Genomic DNA, 15,019 nt, shown 5'->3' on the forward strand with positions numbered 1-15,019 from the left:
CATTATTAGAAAATGTTTACCAGAATCAGGAAGAAAAAAAGCTTTTTAATGGTCATGAAAGACTTAAATTCATCCTAGTTCAAGAACTGTATACAATGAATATGCTTGATATTAATAACTAAAGCAGCGAGTCTTTAAGAAGGTCAAAGTGACAGGGGATTGAAGAATTTAGAGAGATATGCATAGAATTTTGTAGCATCATTCTCAAAGGTAACCTCAAATGTTGGCATTTTTATAAACCAACTTAAACTTCTATCGAGATAGGATATTTTTGTTTGCTGGTCAAAATTGTCATTAATCAAATTCTTTTTTTCAAATTAGATGATCTACTTTTAATGCCTGACTTATTGTGAGCGTTTTAATCCAATATACAGTTCAAATGTTACTGCAACAAAGGAATATATGTATTTAGATCAAAGGCAAGACTTTCTATGTGATTGTTCTGCATGACAATATGAATATAATTTAAGTCTACCAATAGTTCGAACATAAACAAGAGCTAATTAACTGGCAGTGTTGTCAGCTGAGAATAAGTGGATGTTGGCTGACACACAAGCTATGATCAGCCAGCAGAGAAAGACTTCTAAATTCTCCTTGCTGAGCTCAAATATTCCATTACATATGGCTGACAAATCTGTTCTATTTCTTATCTACATGCCACATTTAAGTTTGTAAGGACCAACATAGGACATAGTTGAAATTTTGATACTTTAACAATAAACACACTAGCCTTGTCTGATTTTTCTCAATTGAGTTCAATTTATTCTCATTAAGATTTTATGAGGCTCTGGGCCAGGGATATAACTCAGTGGCAGAGCATATGCCTAGCATATAAAGTCCTGGGTTTAATCCTCAGAAATGGGGGAAAACAAACAAACAAACAAATTAAAAACAACAATAACAACAAAAAAACATATCTTACTGGGCTCTAAAATGAAAACTGTTTGCTTTAAAAGTTGTATTTTGAGTAACTGTAAAGTCAGTTTTCTATTTCACCAGGTTCCAGTACCCATTGATTTGACCGATCTCTAATAAAAATTAATTGGAGAAAGAAAACTGTGTCTGCACTGAATATGTACAGATTCTTTCCTCATGTCATTATTTACTAAATATATGATATAATAACTATATGGTATAATAACATTTACATTGTATTAGATATCATAGGTAATCTGGAGTTGATTTAAATTATGGGGGAGGACATGTGGAGGTTGAATGCAAACACTACATAATTTTGTAAAAGACCTGAGCTCCATAGATATTGGAACCTATGCAGGATCCTGGAACCAATTCCCCATGGGTGACTACCATTGTCTCAAGATTATGAAACTGTTTATGAGTGCTTGTCACCATAACAAATACCTGAGATAAATCAACTTACAAAGCAAAAGGTCATATTTTGGGGAACAGTTTTGGAGATTCCAGACTATGATCAATTGGCACCATTGCTTTGGGGACCTGTGGCAAGGCAGCACATCACAGTGGAGCAAAATCACTCCCTCATGGCCAGGAAGCTAGAGAGAGAGAAGAGCCGGGGGTCCCATAAATCTCTTCAAGGTCCACTCCACGGATCCCAAGGTCTCCCAGTAGGCCCTACATTTAAAGTTATCACTTCCTCCCAATAGTACCAAGCTAAGGACCGATCTTATAACACATGGACCTTGGGGGGACACTCTGGTTCCAAATCATAGCAGTGCTAATATTAAAGACTCCATAATTGTGAATAATTGAGCCTATAGTAGTTGCTTTGAACTGAAAATTTGGTATGGATTATCCACTGAACTTTTCTTTAAAACTTCCCCAGAACACCAACAAAACATTTTGCATTCCAATAAATGAGTATATTTTCTCCTTTGTTCCAGAGGAAGTGTCTTGTAGGCTTGAATATGCCTGTTTCCTGCTCCAGGATACTTTTTAAAGGAAAAACTGTTTTGATAAATAATGAAAAAAACATTCATCCCTCCATCAATATTAGATTCCTGAACCTAAAGTCAGAAATTCTACCAAAGTCAAGATGTTCTGTTGGTGTTCTGGGGAAGTTTAATAATTAGGAGGTTATTAAGAACTTGTTTAACATTTAGAAATAATACAAATATAGGCCTATTTTCAATATCATAGATCATGCTTTCTTTTAAAAAAAAGGAAAAAGAGTTCTACTAATGTAATAATAAGAAATGTCTCTAGTTCGCTAATACCAATCCAATATTCACTATGTGCCAAGTACTATGCTAAAAATTTCACAGTTACCATTTCAGTTTATCACAATAATCGCAAGAAATAATTACTAATATTACTTTAGCAGCATCTCCATTTTAAAATGTGAAAATCAACTCAGAAACTTAAATAATTTTGTTGAAGTTTATGCAGCTAGTAAACAGAAAAAGATTTAGATTCCAACCTATTCCCCAATTCCCCAATCCCTGTTCTTCTTTACTATATTAATTAGCATTCTAAGCCACAGTTTGCTTATCTACAGGAAGGAGTGAAAGCATAAAGCTGATGGTCATGATTAAAAACAGGGAACAGACTTACATAACCCTAATAACAATTAAAAAACAGAGCAACTATTTTTGATAGTGGACAACAGGCAGGACTGAACTAGGATTCATTCATGAGCACAGAGAAACAAGAAAAGATGGGCCTTTCAAATCCCTGACTGGCACAGTCCAAACCAGTTGCATAGAGTTAGGTTAGAACCTAATAGTTGCTCTGAGCTGTGGTTGGAACAAGTGGGCTCCAGAGGCTGGAAATTGTGGAGCACAGAATCAGAATCAGACAGGAAGAACCTACACAGAGAAAGGCTTCCAAAAACTCTGCATATAGGAAACTATATCCATTAATAATGGGAGAATAAACTATTAATACTCTTATGGTAAAACTCCATGAGGCCAGGAAAATAACTAGGAAAGAATGACTGGGGAGTTGTATGCTGTGAATTTCTAGGCCTCTTACAGAGCAGAAAAATATTCAAGATTTGAATTGAAAATCCTTACTGGTCATCTTGATGAATGATCCCAGAATAGTCATACCCTTAGTAGTATTAAAATATTGCTGGAGTAATGACTCTAGATAAGCCCCAACCCAGCCTAAATGCAAGACTTAAAAGAATTACACTGATCTACTAATGGCTTTCCAGAACCAAGTCTGACAATCATTTATAAAGACAACAAAATACAACATAGCACCTCAACAATATGAAAGTCCAAATAGTAACATCTAATCTAAGTTATGTCATCTCCCAAAGAAATAAGTTGTGAATCACAACCATAAGAAAACATTAGTCAATAAAGATAGACTCAGAAATGACAAAAAAGAATGGACATTTTGCAACTAACATGTTGATAATAAAATGAATCACAGACCATTTAAAAAAAAGAAAAAAAAAACTGACTATGGGCAAATAGTTCTTTCTCATGAACATAAACACCCAAACCATTAACTAAATATTAGCAAGGCAAATGCAGCAAATTTTAAAAAATAATAAGGGAGATCAATTCCAGGAATTCAAAGTCATCTAGGATTTGAACATCAATCATTATAATTCAACATATTAACAGAATGAAGGACAAAATGTTATGCTTATCTATAAAGATGTAGAAAATACATTTGAATAAATTCATTATTCATTTATGATAAAAATCTCTCACACTAGAGATTTTGATCTGATAAGGTATGTTTATGAAAATCCTATAGTTAATTCTTAAATAAATGGTAAAAATTTAAATTGTTTCCCCTTCAATTAGAAACATAGTAAGCATATACCAGCTCTTATCCCTGGTATTCAGCACTGTTCTTGGGGGATGGGTATACTAGCCAGTGCAGTAATAAAAAAAAAAAAAAAAGTACATGCAATCTTGAAAGGAAATTGGAAAAAAAAATCAGGAACATATTTTATAACATCTACCAAAAAATCTCCTAGAATTAATAAATGATTGTATTATAGTTGTAGGATAGAAACCAAAATACGAAGTTAACTGATGTCTTTTATAAACTAGTGATAAAAAACTAGAAATTGAAAATAAAGAATATTTCCTAAAATAATGTCAAGAAATATAAAGTACTTAAGCATGAATTTTACAAAATAGGTTCATTCCTTGCTCACATAAAACTGTTAAACTTCTGAGAGAAATTAAAGAACAGTAGATCATAAACTAAAGGACTCAATATTACTATGTCATGTGTACTTAATTGATCTAAGTTTTCATTACAATCCCAATTCAAATTCAGTATTCCTTTTTGTAGAAACTGATAAGGTTGTTCTAAACTTTATGTGGAAATGCAAAAGACTTAGAATAGGTATTTTTAAAAAAGCATGCAGTTGGAGGATTCACACTTTCAGATTTAGAGACTTACTATAATTTACAAAAAGAATATAATCTGGAAAAAAAGAGATTCCAGAAATAAATATAAATACTTTCCCCCTTTAATCATCCCCATACATGGCTGATTTTTGTTTTTACAAAGGAGCCATAAATACAAACAACAATAAATGTTAACGAGGATGTGGGGGAAAAGGTACACTCATACATTGCTGGTGGAACTGCAAATTGGTGCAGCCACTATGGAAAGCAGTATGGAGATTTCTTGGAAAATTGGGAATGGAATCACTATTTGACCTGGCTGTCCCTCTCCTCAGTCTATACACAAAGGACTTAAAAACAGCATACTACAGGGACACAGCCACATCAATGTTTATAGCAGCACAATTCACAATAGCTAAACTGTGGAACCAACCTAGATGTCCTTCAATAAATGAATGGATGAAAAAGTGACATATATACACAATGGAATATTACTCAGCAATAAAAGAGAATAAAATCATGGCATTTTCAGGTAAATTGATGAAGTTAGAGAATATGATGCTAAGTGAAGTTAGCCAATCTCTAAAACACAAATGCAAAATGTTTTCTCTGATATAAGAAAGGATAGGGAAGAGGAGCATGGGAGGAATAGAAGAACTCTAGATAGGGCAGAGGGGTGGGAGGGGAAGGGAGGGGGGAGAGGGTTAGAAATTCTGGTGGAATGTGATGGAAGTCATTATCCAAAGTACTTGTATGAAGACATGAATTGGTATGAATATACTTTGTATACAACCAGAGATATGAAAAATTGTGCTCTATATGTGTAATAAGAATTGTAATGCATTCTGCTGTCATATATAAATTTTAAAAAATTAATTAAAAAAAGAATTCAATGCAGAAAAAGAGTCCTTTCAACTAATGGCCCTAGTACAATAAGACAGCCATGTGCTGGAGAGGAAAAAAGCCTCAACACACTAAACACAAAAATAACTAAAAATATATCAAAAACCTTAACATTAAATCCAGATCTGTAAATTTGCCTTCTTTTGAGTCAGTAAAGATTTCCTAGATAGGACACAAAATGCCCAAACTAAAGACAAAATAATGACTTAAACTTTATCAAAACTGAACTCTTACCATTTTTTTTAAAAAAAACTAAAATCTTCTAGTGTTCAAATGATGACTAAAAATTTGAAAATGAAAGTCCAAAGAATAAAAAAATTGTTTACATTAAATATGTCTCACAAATGACTTTCATCTAGAATGTGCATTGAACAAAACTTAAAAATAAGAAAATTGATTCACTGAAAAATAGGAGAAATATCTGAACAATTTACAAAACAAGGCATATGATTTGCCAAAACCACTGACACTTTAATTTCACTTGAAAAGGCAGCTCTATCATTTATTCTTCAGGAGAATGTAATTTTCAAACAACAATGAAATATACTACATATCCACAAAAATGGCCAAAATTATAAAGGACAGTATATCAAGCGTTGGTGGGAATATGGAGAAACCAGAACTTTTATACATTCTTAGTAGTAACATAAACCCTTAGAATCATTTAGAAAACAATCTGGCAGGGTTTTTTTTTTCAATTAAGCAGATACATCTCATATATACATCATTCCTACTTTATTAATTTATCTAAAATAAATAAAAACATTCTGGCTGTACAAATATTTATAATATTCATAGTAGTTCTAGTCATAATGGTGAAAATCTATAAACAATAGGTGAATTGTGGTATAGTCACATAGAAGGATATCTTTTGGCAATAAAATAAACAGACAATTGATATAAACTCCAAAATGAATGAATCTCAAAAGCATTATTCTTTATGCCACAGAAAAGCCAGAGAGATTAGAATAAATGCTTCATAACTCCTTTCCATGCATGTTAGAAATCAGATGAGTGGCTGCCTGGAGCCCAGGATGGAGGGAATTATCAGGAAAGAAGCAGAGGGCAACTTTGGGGACGATGATGTTCTGTAGTTGGTAATGGTGTTGGTTTCATGGGTATAAATATTTATATACACACTTGCCAAAACTTGAGCTATGCATTTAAAAATGGATGTATTTTATTAAGTATGCATATATCATTGACTTTGAAATATCAAATACTTCAGAAGGACAGCCAGATAACTTTCTGTTACAGGCTGACCTGTTGCCTCCAAAATCCATGTGTTAAAGGCCTACCTCCTAGTACCCCAGAAGGTGTTTGTATTAGAGATCAGATCTTTGAAAACGTAATTAAGAGTAAATGAGGTCACTGGGGGCGGGGGGAGAGCTGACCCAGTATCACTGGTGTCTCTTTATAAGATGAGAAGAGTAGAACACACACACACACACACACACACGACTACGTGAGGACATGAGCAGAAAGGAAGCCAAGGAAACAGGCCTCAGAATGAAACCAACCTAGATCCTGAATTTTGACAAAATAAATTTCTATTTGTTTAAGCTATTCAGTCTGTGGTACTTTGTTAATAGGAGCCCTAACAAACTAATACATTCCTACAATGTTGTTGAGATAATTAAATGAGATTATAACTCTTAAGGACGCATGAAATCAACATTCTCCCTCCTTAGTTTTACCAGTGACTAGGAAAATCTATATTCAGGATTAATTGGCAAGCCTGAGATTCCTCTCAGATGACTGGAAAATTTTCCAAAATCTTCTATTGTACCACTAGACTAGATCCATTTAAAATTCTAAGCATAATGGTTCTAGTACCACCTATGAATATAAGCTTTTAGCTCACTTATAATGGGTAACAATGGTTTGGTAAGCTGTTAAAATATTGAAATGTTTTCATACAGAATAGTAAGAAATGCATCCATAGTTATTTAGCAATACATAAACCCATTCCCTCCCCAGTTGCCCTCCTGGTCTCTCCCCTGAAACCCACAGACTTCTTCATGACACAGCACTTAAAAGGGTCACACCTGGCAAAAGTGAAAGGGTATGTTCTGATAAACCAAAGCCCCTTGCCACACTTTGGGTTAGGTACTCTGAACATCACTGGTGTCTCAAGGTGCGAGGAGGAAGACAATAAGAAAATAAAGGTGAGAAAAATGTTTTTTAAATTAGGAATTTGTTTAATATCTAGAAAATGTTCATTTTATTGACTAAATGTAAAGCTTACTCTCTTTGATTTAAGCGCTCTTAATATAGGATAAAGTTTTCAATTATAAAACCCACCTGTTCATCCAAATTTAGGGTAATGCATTCATTGGCCTTCCCCAGTATCAGGTGTTGTGGATATCTATATGCCCCCTCGCTTACAGATATTAGCCAAATCCACCCCCCGTGTGTGTGTGTGTGTGTGTGTGTGTGTGTGTGTGTGTATATGTGTGTGTATATGTGTATTACAATAAAGAACAGGGGTTCTTTGACGTACTGGTCACATAGTATAAAAAGGACTTTTGCAATGCTGCAATATAATAGTGTTTTATTCATTTAAACTTTAAATGTAAGCACCATGCAGGATTTACAGCATTTGTCTTGGAACCAAAGCTAAAACAAAGGAGAATATTATAAATAAAAACTATTGGTCACTGCATTGCCATTCTCATTGCAATGTCAGTGTTTAATCACCTCAAATAGCTTAGAAGATTGATGGTTTTGGAGGAAGCACCAGTGAGGTTTTCTATGGCTTTGCAATAAAATCTACTGTGCTGAGTTCAGAGCCACTGTAGTGTGTGCTACAAGAGACTGGTTTTAATCAATATCACTATTATCTAGGAATTATAGTTCAGAAATATACTGAAGTTTACTTTGGCATCTTAGAACGATGTGCTCAGTCTCAGCTCCATCCTGTTGTGGTGATTTGGCCCACTCCTGAGGGTTAGCATGACTTTTTATTTCAAGAAAAGTTCTGACAGCTGAACTTCCCACTCTAGAGTTTCAGAGTACAGGGTAAGGAATTGAAATCAAACTATCTGGAAAGACAAGTGTGGGAAGTTCTCAAAGGTTGAAATTTTAGGAAATGTGCATGGGAGAAGAACAGAAATTGAGATCATCTCTTTATATCAAATGCTAGTAGTTATTATCTTCAGTATTATATCATCATTACCACCATGCATGCTACTTCTTACTAACCCAAGGTATTGTTTTATGAAAAGGGACTACAAAAAGACATTACAAGTGATAATTTCCTCCAAAAGCTTATCATTTAGCATGAAAGATGAGACATATAGTTTAAGAAGGAGGGTTTTTTGATTTACTGCTGATATGAGCAGGGGAATTGAAGTGATTAAATGCAAAACTAAAAATGAGGTGGTGTTGCTTACTCTCCAAGCTGCATAGAGTACGGGGCACAGGAAAGCAATATGAGGACCTCTGAGTTGGTTAGACATGAGTTCAAGTCCAAGTCCCATCGGTTATCCTCTCAATTCTAAAACAGCTATATTAAAGTTTTGAGATTAAGTAAACTAATGCATTAAAATCATTTAACACAAGGTATAGCATATAAACTTTGCCTGAAAAACAAGAACCTCAAAAAAAATATTAAACATGGCAGAGAGGTAATATAGACAATAAAGTTGGAGCTAAATAGAAGTCATAGTCTAGAAAAGTCTGGGCTGGACTCTTTTTTCTATAGATACTAAAAAGACTCAATGTTTTCAGCTTAGTATCTTATTAAAACAAGAAATAGAAGAAGAAAGATACAACAGAAGACCTTTTCTATTTTTCTCTTTTAATGCAGAAAAGAAGGAAAAATGCAGTCAATATTTGCAAAAGTATGCATGTTTAGAATAGACTCCATAGGTGACATATTTAATGCCACAGAATTATATTTCCTTCTCTTGGCCTATTTTGGGACATCATTTTTAGCCAAAAATTAAGGAAGATCCTTTCTTCTTGCTGAGCCAATTTGAGTTATAAGATATATTTTTGTGAAACAGTAAAGGGTTCCCAGAAAATAGGAAATACAACAGATTTCTAGAAAAATTCCTTTATTTGCTATGCAGCTTTATGTTACTTAATAATTATATACCCACACTGGATTCACAAGTTTCAGTCAAATGAATATTTTTCCTTTAATTGTTTCAAAGGTCAAATATTTTCTGGAGTAGATTTTTTAAAATTAATTAATCCAGGATTAATGCTGACCGAACACTACATCTGTGCCTTGAAATGACCTGCACACTTCTTTTATAAGAAGATTATTGACAGCAATAAAAACCAATTACAATCTGTACTTTCCCATTATGGGTGTTAGAAAGCAGATTTTCGTCTTCTCTAAAAGAAATTATCAAGTGTTGTGTAAACAAAAATTCTCATGCAAGTGCAAGATAAAATAACTTTAATGCATCTTGTACTGTCTTTATCACCTTAATCTCAAATTACATATTGGTATAGAATACATAAGGCTAGTACATACCTACTACAATATATCAAGTCCATAAGAAGGAATCCTCAGCAAAATTCTACAAAGACCTCTGTGAGAATAAACATCGTTAATAGGCTCTACAATTATGCTTTTTAATCTCTTGTACTACTGTAACATGTTTTTATAGATTCTCAATTGTGGAATTATACTGCACACAGAATTTAAGGTTAAACCAAAAAAGTTAAAAATCTTTGAGGATATTAAAAAAAGTAATAATGGTACCATCCAATGGAGTTATGGGAAGGAGAGGAGGAGGAGAGGTGCAAGACACAGTGGGTATGCTAAAGCCTTTGTTTTCTAAAAGAAACAAAAGATATTGTGTAATTTAATGAAAAATAAAAAGATACACCTAATAATATTATTTAAACTTAAAAGAAAAACAATGAAAAACATTAAATAATCATATAGGTTTATAACTTGAATGGTAAGAGGAGGGAAAGTATAAAATAGTGAGCTAAATTCTTTTTCATGCATAAAAGGGGGTTAACAGCTGTTATCTTAAGCAGTAATGAAAAAGATATATGCATATTATTTAGAACTATAGTGATGAGTCCCAGAAGAACTGAAAGCAGAAATAGTTAAGGTGATTATCCCTGGCTGGTAATCAGGTTTTGGTTGTCAAAACCTCTAATATGTAAATACTACATATCTTTTTTCCCTTGAAAAATATTACAAATGTACATGCAATTTTATTGTCTGTACATAATTAAAAACTAATAAAATCACAGCATCCTACATACATGGAGCAACACATAAAAATTTATGGAACACTGACAATTATAAGTAATTATGAGTTATGATCATGGAATTATAATTCCTTCTGCCACAGGAACCTGTGGATAGATTGGGTTGCTATAATTAAATTTCCCCCCTTCTTATAGATATGGTAACAGATTATTGGCTCCCAGAAAGATAATTAGTGGAAAACATATGGAGAGTTTGTACATGGCCAAGTAAGGGCTTTAACACAGGTCTCTGACTTCTAGTTCAAAGTCATTCCACCAGAAAGGCTGGAACTTTTATTTTCCCTAGACCTCAATGATATAATAGCCCTCTATCCCCCTCTGGAATGTGAGCTTGACTGCTGGATTATCAAAAATCCTCATCAGTCTCTGAATTCTTGAAAGGGAATTTCCTATCCACATTTCACTTTCTTGAGAGGGAGGAAAAAAGTGTAATAGGTACATGAGAGAGTGGACTTTTCATTTCTATGACAACATAGCTGAGGTACCCAACACATATGATGGAAAACCTGTCTATTTGACTCACAGTTTCGGAGGGTGGCCTTGTCACATTGGGCCAGTGGCACTAGAATACACCATGGTGGGAACACGTGGCAGGGAAAGACTGCCCATCTCATAGTGGTCAGAAAGAAAAAGAAAAAAAAGAGGATGGGACCTGGGGGTACCACTCTTCCTTTCAACTTGCCCCGAGTGATCTTACCTCCTTCCTCTATGCCCCACCTCCCAACAGTGCCACAAGTTGGTGATCAATTATTTAACATATGGGCCATTGGGAAACATTTCAAATCCCAATGACAGCACCACATATTTAGACATCTTTGTTATCAGATTTTGGAGGGCTAACAGAATGAAGTTCTATGTGTCCACTCACATCTCTGCAGATTTTATCACTAGATTTCACAATTCTATGATACTTTTTCTAAAGCAGTGTTACTCAGGAGAAATAAATATGAGGGACAAATATAATTTTGCATTATCTATTAGCTACATCAAAAACTAGAACTATGAAATTGATTTTAACCAAATGTCATTGAGATCATCATTTCAATATGCATATTAAAATGTATGTACACAAAAATAAAAATATTTTTAAATTATGGGATACTTATGAACCCTGTTTATTAGAGTAGCCACATTTCCAAAGCTTAAGAGTGCCAGTGTTTAATGACTACCATATTGGACAGTACAAGTTCACAGATTCTAGAGACATCTGTCTTCAGATTCTGTAAACCTAATATCTCAAACTGGAAAGGCAGAGGATAGAAAGAGAGCTATATTTTAAACCATCAAATATTGCAGAAGTAGTTTTAGTGACGGACTCAACTATTTGCCAAACCATCCATTTAATGACTCAAAAATGTGTTGTCTATATGATTTTATAAATCAATTGTACTATTAAATATCCCTATTCTCCAGGTTTTTTTTAAATCACAATTAGATTTTTAAATCTCATATTTTGCATATGGACCCAGCTGGTATTTTCCCTTGTTATAAACAGTGAGATAACTATCAAGGATATAGTCAAGATAAGGTAATATTATTTTCAGCCTTTGCCAACCACTCATCATGTTGAAAATTCATAGAGGACCTGCCTGAGAACTAAAGGACATCATCAGTCTCTGGTCTTCCACTACCAATGCTTCCTTGAGGCTCTTTCCTAATAAAATTGTTCACATCAGAGTGAAATGAAATAACCTTTTCACAGAAAAAAAATACCTATGGATAATGAACTGAAAATCAAGGCTATGTCCTGAAGTCCCCAATCTACAACAGACGTAGAAATAGTTACTAGCTGATTAGATGCATCTGCTCGAGTAAGCAAAAGAACAATCACTCTTTGCTAAGTTAATAACATTTACTGTCACAACTAGAAGGAGAATTACAGGCAGTTCAGCGTATTAGCTGAACATTATCCATAACAATATAAGCACACACACAAAGTTCCTTACCAACTGTGTTAGATGTGAAATCATTATCTTAGCAAATACAATCTAATCAGAAAACAGTAAGTAATCGCATCATATAAATAAATTTATTCAGCGATTTAAGACATATTCACATACAAATTTAGTAGGCTCATCAGAATACTGTTTTATCAAAGCACCGTTACTATTGGAAAATAAAAAGCATCTGATCTTGAAATTTTTAAAATCAAAATTGCCTCTTCCAAATCAAATGCTACAGAATTTCTACCTGGTTATGCTCTAGTACCTATGGAAAACCCATAATAAATTCTACAAATGCATGAAGTACTCTCCTTCATAGAGTAACAAGGCTGGTCAGACTCTTACTTATTTATTCATTCACTTATTCAATGACATTTTCTGCATTCGATCATTTGTGTCTCCATTGCATTTATGCATTCTCTACTTAACCATCTGTATTTCCAATGAATCTCTAACTCTTGTCAGAGCTCACATCACAGTGAACCCAAACTTATGAAAGGGAACTAAAAAGTCATTTTAAACTCTATCTCATGTATCTCTGTTCTTTGCATTAAATTTCTCAGTATGTGAGGGGGATTTCCCGATCATAACAACATATTCTAAAGTCCCCCTTTTTACCCCCTTTCTTCATATACTAAAAGGACCATTCTCAAATCTCCTCCAAAGGTTGTCTGAGGCATTCCTCATTCATTTCTAACTTAAGGCTTCTCTTCCCTTTCTCCTTATTTTAATTCTCTATTACAAAATTGGAAAAAAAAATCCGGGTTAGTGAAGGCAGAAGCCCCCAAAGAAACTGAGTAAAAGGAAAGAAATAAAATGGTAAAACTTTTATCTTTGTTTAAAAGAAGGGAAAGATAGGGACATTTGTAACTCAATAAGGTTTTTGCCCTATTACATGTCCACTCAATAAACATTTTAATACCTGGAAATCAGTGCCATAGAAGCAAAAGTGAGACAAAAAATCCCCATATTAAGGGGCTCCAATATAGTATTGTGTGCAGGTGTATATGTGTTTGTGTGTGCCTGCACGTGCACGTGCGTGTTTGTGTGTGTGTGTGTATTTCAGGGGGTGTTATAAAAAAATTTTATTTAAATTTTACTAGTACCTGCTGGGCATGGTGGCACATGCCTGTAATCCTGAGAACACTGGAGGCTGAGGCAGGAGGATTGCAGGTTCCAGGACAGTCTCAGCAACTTGAGTAAGGCTCTAACAAATTGTTGAGACACTGTGGAAGGGCCAGGGATAGAGATGAGTGGTAAATTGCACCCTGGGATAAATCCCCAGTTCTTCAACCCCCAAATTAATTAATTAAATTAGTATCTGAACTAAGATGATTAAAAGAAAAAGAAAGGGATAATTGATAGAATTCTATGATCTGAGATATAAAAGATGAGCAAAGGGATATATCCTAGATGTTTCCCAGATGATCCATTTGGATGAATGGTTGAATCAATTTAAGAACAGGGAAGAAAGAAGAGAGAAAGGGAAGGAGGAAGAGAGAAAGGAGAACTCAGAGTGAATCTGATGTTTGATTTTGAAGAAGCAGAGCTTGCAATGCCTGTGTTATTTTACATGCATCCATCAGTGGAGATGTGGGGAAAATTAGAAGCCTGGATCTCAGGAAATACAGACTTATGTCATCAGCATACACATGGTGGTTGAAGAGCATGATTACTCTGTCACAGGAAGAGTTCACACAGTGAGAACAAAACAGAGAAAAGCATCAACACTTAACTGATAGGCAGAGGGAAAATCAAAATTGAAATGAGGGTAGCAAAGAACCAAGAGAGAGCATTGATGAAGTTGAGAGCTGTCTCAATAGAATGTTCTATTCCTGAGAAGCAAATGTGTCAGTTCCATTTCTACCAGTAAATCATATTTATTCCACCATAGTTCTACCCCAGGTGTGAGTCCACTGTATATTGGACTTGAAATACATTAGACTTGAAGTTGTCCTGTGCTTTAACAAGTCTGTACTTTGAATCATTTAAAATGAAATATCCCTTGTATAATACTTGAAACTCTCTTGAGAGAGATCTATAGTAAATTAATACAGATTGGTATGAAGATGCATTTTCAACAACTTTGGAAAAGCAGCCAACATTCAAGAATGGTTAGAAATGAACTGTGTGTCCTAGGTTGACATTTTCCTAAAGAGAAATATTTGATGTTTGTAGATTTGGGAAAAAAGCATTTAAGTTTGTGGTTTTTCATGGTGGAGGAAAGCTAAGTTTACCCAGCTCCTGTAAGAAATAAAGGAAGACTAAACAAAAAGAATAGATTAATTTCTTTCAACATATACATATGCCCCTTGGAACAATCTAGATTGTTTTATGGTTTGGATATGAGGCATCCCCCCAAAGCTCATGTGTGAGACAGTGCAAGAAGGTTCAGAGGAGAAATGATTGGGTTTTGAGAGTCTTAACTCAATCAGTGAATTAATCCCCTGATATAGATTAGTTGAGTAGTAACAGAAGTGGTAGAGTGTCTGGAGGAGCTGGGAGTTGGAGTGTGGCTTTGGGATATATATTTGTATCTGGCAAGTGGAGAACTCTTGAAGAGGAAAGGTGAATGGCCCTCACTAAGTTGCTGAGGCTGGCTTTAAACTTGCAATCCTCCTTCCTCGG

The sequence above is a fragment of the Callospermophilus lateralis genome, chromosome 8 (genome assembly GCF_048772815.1).
Source record: "Callospermophilus lateralis isolate mCalLat2 chromosome 8, mCalLat2.hap1, whole genome shotgun sequence".
Classification (NCBI taxonomy): Eukaryota; Metazoa; Chordata; class Mammalia; order Rodentia; family Sciuridae; genus Callospermophilus; species Callospermophilus lateralis.